The sequence below is a fragment of the Ischnura elegans genome, chromosome 13, assembly GCF_921293095.1.
Source record: "Ischnura elegans chromosome 13, ioIscEleg1.1, whole genome shotgun sequence".
NCBI lineage: Eukaryota > Metazoa > Arthropoda > Insecta > Odonata > Coenagrionidae > Ischnura > Ischnura elegans.
Window position 1 is genome coordinate 15,829,544 of NC_060258.1, and position 6,389 is coordinate 15,835,932.

The 6,389-nt window shown below is 40.1% G+C and overlaps 1 long non-coding RNA gene across 2 annotated transcripts; it reads left to right on the forward strand.

Annotated features, from left to right (window-relative positions):
• The first annotated feature begins 3,953 nt into the window (after positions 1-3,953).
• On the forward strand, positions 3,954-6,389 carry LOC124170451. 2 transcript variants are annotated; one of them, XR_006867463.1, is made up of 3 exons: positions 3,954-4,122; positions 4,228-4,298; positions 6,344-6,389. It is a non-coding gene; the product is annotated as an uncharacterized LOC124170451 (long non-coding RNA). The 2 variants fall into 2 exon arrangements; XR_006867464.1 differs by having other exon boundaries at positions 3,954-4,062.

The window sequence follows — 6,389 nt, forward strand, 5'->3', positions numbered from 1 at the left end:
GTTTGGGAAGAAAATTGCAGAATAAATATTATAATCCTATCAACAATCGGAAGTCAATCGCAATTCTACACTCTTATCGACTTGAGTAGCGAAAACAGAAGAAATTCATAGGGCGCAAAAGATATCTTGAGCTACCTTAACTTTTATCGTAATGAGCAATAATGAAGGCACATGAATTTATTTTATTTTAACTGATTGTACACATATACAAGACAAACACATCCTATGATATAAAAATGTTACAATTGTGGTTCTGCAATGTTAGGCAAAGCGGGCGGACAGGTAACGGGAGGGGGTTTGCCATAGGACTACTGATGGTTGGTGGTTGGATAGAAGGAAAGAGGAAAAGGAATAAGCCTGTGTTTTATAGACTTAGAAAAGGCTTTCGATAGGGTAATTTGGAAGAAACTGAAGGAAATTATGAAGATGAAGAAAGTAGACAAGAAGGAAAGACGACTGATAAGTGAATAGGGTGATTTCCTATTATTTTTTTATTGCCTAAATCGAAAGATTATTACTCCTGGAGTACGTATTTCACGCTTTCAGAATTTTGAATGACGATATATATTTTTCGCGATTAAACGAAAAGTGTAAACTTTTCAAGCGCGCTAAAACGCGACGGCTAAGTATGAATGATGGGAAAAGTCCGTGTGACGTATTTCTGGTTCCAGCTGTCGCCGCGTGAGGTGACCTTGGGGCGAGTTTTTGAGCGCTGATACGATGCAGGATGCTAGCAGGCAGCGCTTGGCTTAAATATGGATTATTATTCCCCTATCAAACGAAGGAAACTTTCCGACCTTAGGCAGTTTCAATAGGTGATTATTAAGAGATGTTTCCCTGAGCTCTGTGCCTCATGCACGCATTGGTAATCTCAGACGATGTAAAACTCCTGACTACTCGTATAGAAACTAGGTCCCTGTGACGTCTCGTGGAGTGGCATCGCACGGGCGCCAATCTGGCCTTTTTCAAATGCGGTTAAAATTGACCATTGCCATTCGTCTAAACTGGAATTTGTAAAACCAAATAATTGGTACCTATGTTATGAATACATTAATGGTGGTGTTGAATTAAAACTTTTGGGCTATGTCGCCGCGTCAGATTTTGGGTGGCCCCAACGTTTCCCGACCGATGCTGGTCGCTTTCTCAAGGGAATCTTCAAGGGAAACAGATTCCCTTGAGAAAGCGACCAGCATCGGTCGGGAAACGTTGGGGCCACCCAAAATCTGACGCGGCGACACAGCCCAAAAGTTTTAATTCAACATGACGAGCACCCGCGAAAGTTTTAACGAAGAACATTAATGGTGGGTAAGGAATAGCAATCAATGCCTTTATATCGTTTTCTTTTGATGAGGGAAACTACTCTATTGTCTGATCAAGTCATGATTATCCATGATGACAGTTTCTTTGTGGAGGTTCGTTGGTTTGCAGTGCAGAATTGTATTTTGTCATAGTGCGAGGCAGACGTCACAGGTATCCACGGTGACCGCTCCTGAGACAAATGCTGGGAGGGGCACACACTGACGGGGGGGTTAAAATTTTTGAATATTTTGTGTATTTTAGCGAGTTTTTCAGGTAATCTAGAGTCTACTAATACACACAACAATCGCTAACACCAAAACACTATGAATCACTAACTCTATTAAATCAACTACAACTAGGCCTATTCACATAAAAACAATTTACACATAGGTAATAAATCAACTGGTCACCAAAACAAGGTATTCTGCAACACACCAAGATTATACGGCCGCTGGCCGGCGCGGCGATGTCATCTCACTAGATACGTCGCTCTGCGCATGCTCCGACGGCATTCTAAGACGGCCACAAGGCACAAGCTTAGACTCGTCATAGCATCAGCAGCCCCCACCACTACCACTATATAATATATAACTGCATGTTAATATGGATTGGGACGTTCTGGCCAGAGCCCCACGGCTACAAATGCGAACTTCTCGCGCTATTTTTGCGTGTTTTTCCTACTTTTTCGATGCATGCGGTTGAAAAACACTTTTGTTAATTAGATGTATAATTACAATTGAATGGGTATATATATTTTTTTTCCTTTTTCAAATCTTTGGGAAGTGCGGCGTCCGAGAGTCCTTATACAGGCAAGCCGCCACTGGGTATCCGTCCACTTTACGCACAGCAACACGGGGCGAGGCACCTTTTTAGCACTGCTATTTTACCGACAAGCAGACGGACACGGCTCGCGTCGAATTGTGCGAAAAAATAGGAAAACTAATGTCCCCAACCAAAGGTTGTTTTGTTGTTTGTTTCCTATTATTTCAAAACATACCTCTATGACCTCTGACCCCATTGTGACCCTCGCTGGTAATAAAAAGTCGACAATATGGATTTAAAAACAGCAAACCTGACTTGGTCACCCTTTAAAACACATTGTTACACTCTTTTGCTGTCATGGTGGGCCGATTTAACTCTATGACCCTTGACCCCCCTTATGACCTTCGGAGGTCAAAATATCAACCATACGGATATACGAACAGCCTAACCGACTTTGGCACCCTTCAAAACCTATGGTTTGACACCTTGGTTGTCATGATGGCTCGACGTTTGACTCTATGACCTTTGACCCCAATTGTGACCTTCGGAGGTCAAAATATCAACAATACGGATCTACGAACAGCCTAACCGACTTTGGCACCCTTCAAAACCTATGGTTTGACCCCTTGGTTTTTATGATTGCCCCACTTTTAACTCTATGACCTTTGACCCCCGTGGTGACCCTCGGAGGTCAATTAGTGATTAATACGGGTATTTGGACAATACCAATGACTTGGGCACCCTACAAAACCCATGGATCGACACCTTTGTTGGTATGCTATTCCTTTTGCCACCCTTATGACCTTGACGGTGACCTTACTGGGTCAACGGTTGAATATTCGTAAATAAAAGTGTTATTTTCGGTTCTCTCGTGTCCGAAAACCTAAGAATTGACATATTGGTCAATGAAATTCACACTTTTGTCTATCTCGATTTTTTTAACATTGAAACCCCATAAGGCAAAATCAAATTTTTGGTTTGGACCCACTTTGTGAGGTCAAAAGGTCAAAATTGTAAAATTTTGCTTACACTTAACAAAACTTAGGACCTTTCCCCATAAGTGTGACAATTTTCATGAATATTGCTCCATGCAAAGTTACTAAAATTACAGGTCAAAAATGACACACGACCCTTGGGACAGTCTGTATGATAAAAATTCTTGCTATGGTCCTAATACCGGATCTGACCCTTCCCCAAGTGTGCCTAGGTGGTCTGGTAATGATGTCAACGAGTGCTCTTCTCTATGAGCTGCGCAGGAATCATTCTTAATTCTCTAAAACATAGGTGCCGGAAGTTTAAAGACATGGTTGATATCTATGGGCCCTCAAACTTAATTCAGGCTAGGGAAAGTTAACAGCGTTTCCTTACCCACTTGTTCTTCCCTTCTCTCAACGTGAATTAGCGTACCGATTTTGTGATTACGTACATTTTCACCTCCAGGAAACTACATAAACTCACGGTGATAGTTATATTTTCGTGGACAGTTGACACGAACTTTATTTTTTAGCAATGAACGATTGAGACATGGATTCAAATTCGCCGCAAAGCGTGCCTCTCGCGGCCATATTAGGGTGTCTTCACAGCTCCGCGTTGCGTCGACGCCACGAGAGCTCCCGCTCCGCCAGCAAATTTTGCCCTTCACAGCTCTGCGTTGCGAAACGTGGATTCAAATTCGCCGCGTAGCGTGCCTCTTGTGGGCGTGACAACCGGGGCTCGCTACATCAGCGCCGCTATTTGATGCGATCGGTGGGAATCACAGGAACCAAGGGAGTGGAGAATCCTGTGTAGAGTATTTACATGGAAGAAGGAGGAGCCCTCCTTCTTCCATGGTATTTATGTTTTCAACACTGCTTTCTAACCGACAAGCACACGGCTAAGACCATAGAGCATCTGGAGAGGGCGTTAGCTGAAAAAAGTGAAGCCAGCAGAAACCTGTTTACCCGATGCGCTTTTGTTCGTCCGCCATATCCCTTTACCTCGCTCGCTCGTTTTCCCATAAAGGTACGTGTTAAGAAAATCACCTAATTTTCAGTATACCGAGGCTGCTGAAGCATTCTGAAGGTATGCTGATATTCTAGAATTCATCTTAATACTGGTATATTATTATCTCCGTTAAAAAAGTGAGTATTTAACCTTGAAAACGACATATTTATTCAACCTTCGCAGATGGTTTGCTGCGCGGCTTACGGGTGCAGTAATTGCCCCGGTAAAAAGATACCTGGACTCACATTCCACCGGTAAGTTGCAAAATAGTCAATTATTAGTAATATCTATATCATTTGCTTGAAGTGCATGGTCAACCTTGTTAATTGTCTATGTATGTGCCGCGTGCAGCAGGTGGACTCATGTGCGGCAGTGTACTGGTTATTTGTTACTTATCCTTATCAGTGCTAAAATTGTATTATACTATGTTGAATTTTGTCATGAGTGATAATGCTTATCGTAATGAAGTAAGATATTTAAAAAAATATCCGTTCTTTTTCGGAACTCTTTTCATCCCTGCGTACCATCGCTGGTGAACATTTTTGTGTATTGACATAATGGTTCAAAAATTTTTGTGCCAATTCGCGGTACAAGTTGTGCGATGTGAGTGAATTTCGTGCTTCATTGAACACTTGGTGTTCAGATATTAGGTCTATTTAGAGCGGAGATACGCATGGCACTCTTAGCCACCGAAATTCGACATTAGTTAAAAATCATAACACATGTACAGGGATTTGTGGTTCTCAACCAAGCATTGGCAAATTAATGTTGTTTTCTACAAATTGTTGAAATTAGATCTAAAATGCAAAATTGTTAAGTTATTATACTGGCCTTACAATTGCGTCTCATGTTTTGAAAGGAATGCTTTATTTTAGCAATATTTCAATTATCGACCGAAAAGTTATCATGATCATTAGCGATGACCAGTAACAGCACTTACTCGGCAAAAAAGGAACACGAACTTCTTCCTCTGTTGATGGGTTGATATACACCTTAATTGATCTTATTTAGAAATAAAATGCTCAGTCATAAAAATATTGTTGTAAAAAGCATAAGTTGATATGTATTAATGAACCACTTTACATGCCCAGAATGTGTTTTTTCTTGTTTCATAGCCCATTCATGTCACCTAAACTCTTAGAAAGTGGAGAGAACATGTTCTAATTAGTTTTTGCTGAGTTACAGCAATCTCTGGTTAATGTCATTTTTCATATAGCTCTTGTTCATCTTTTTTTGCTCGTAGGTGTTGTTTATATTTGTTTTTGTGATTACAACTTTGCTGAAGCAACAGCTCCTTTATCTATGCTATGATCAAGTTGGTGCCTCTTTCATTTTTTTTCAATTTAGTGCCCCTTTCCCTTTCATTGCTTCTTTGTGAATGTGTTCATCATGATCAATCATGTGTTCGTCTGTTTTGCAATTTGAAAAAAATAAGTAATTACCCTGTATAAGGCGATGAAAGTTTGTGGCACATATGGTGGTTTCCTACTAACTACTCGCCCAGAACTCATGATCTGTCAATGAATTTCCCCCTTTGACTCAACATATTTGTCTTTCGTTACAATTGTCACTTCAATTTTAATCAATGTGAATAACACTCATTAAGGTTATTGCTTACGATACAATAAACAATCTATTTTAGGCTATATGTACATTAGGTGCACGCATATGTCACACCACTACAATACATAGCAAACAAAAGTATGCACCTATTTTGTACCACACATGTGCACCATAATGTCAAGTTACTCAAATACTAGCTTGCAAAAATTCAATTTCATTACTTTCATTGTTTTGGCATTAAAGGGTGACAAAAATATTGCCAATTTTAGACAACATTAAATGGAATAGGATTATTTTGTATATGTGTAGTAAATTGTTCCCAATTTGATAAGGACCAACTCTGTTTACTACCAGTGTGGAAGTGCGGTGGCCTAGTGGATAGACCATTGGGCTACTGCTAGAAGCGTGACACCTTTTGACACATCCAACAGAAATTCTTGCATTTTGTGGTGGTCAAAGAAAGTAATCAGCCCTCCTATTCTGAATAGCTTCCATTCAATCACTTGTTTAATTAACGACGAACTTCAAACGAACTCGAAATTTAAATTTCTCATTCATTGTTTTCCTGATGAAGTAGAAACTTAAGTGATAGCATTTTTCATAAACATCTAGAGGTTTATCTTGATTGGTGATGCTAAGCATTTGATATATCACACAGATTCTGCCAATTGAAATTGTCAAATAATTCCTATTTAGGTGTAATATAGGTAAAGAATTTATACATTTTTAATTGCAGGTTCAGCTAATCCAGTAGCCGATGTAATTGAGGTTGTATGAACGTA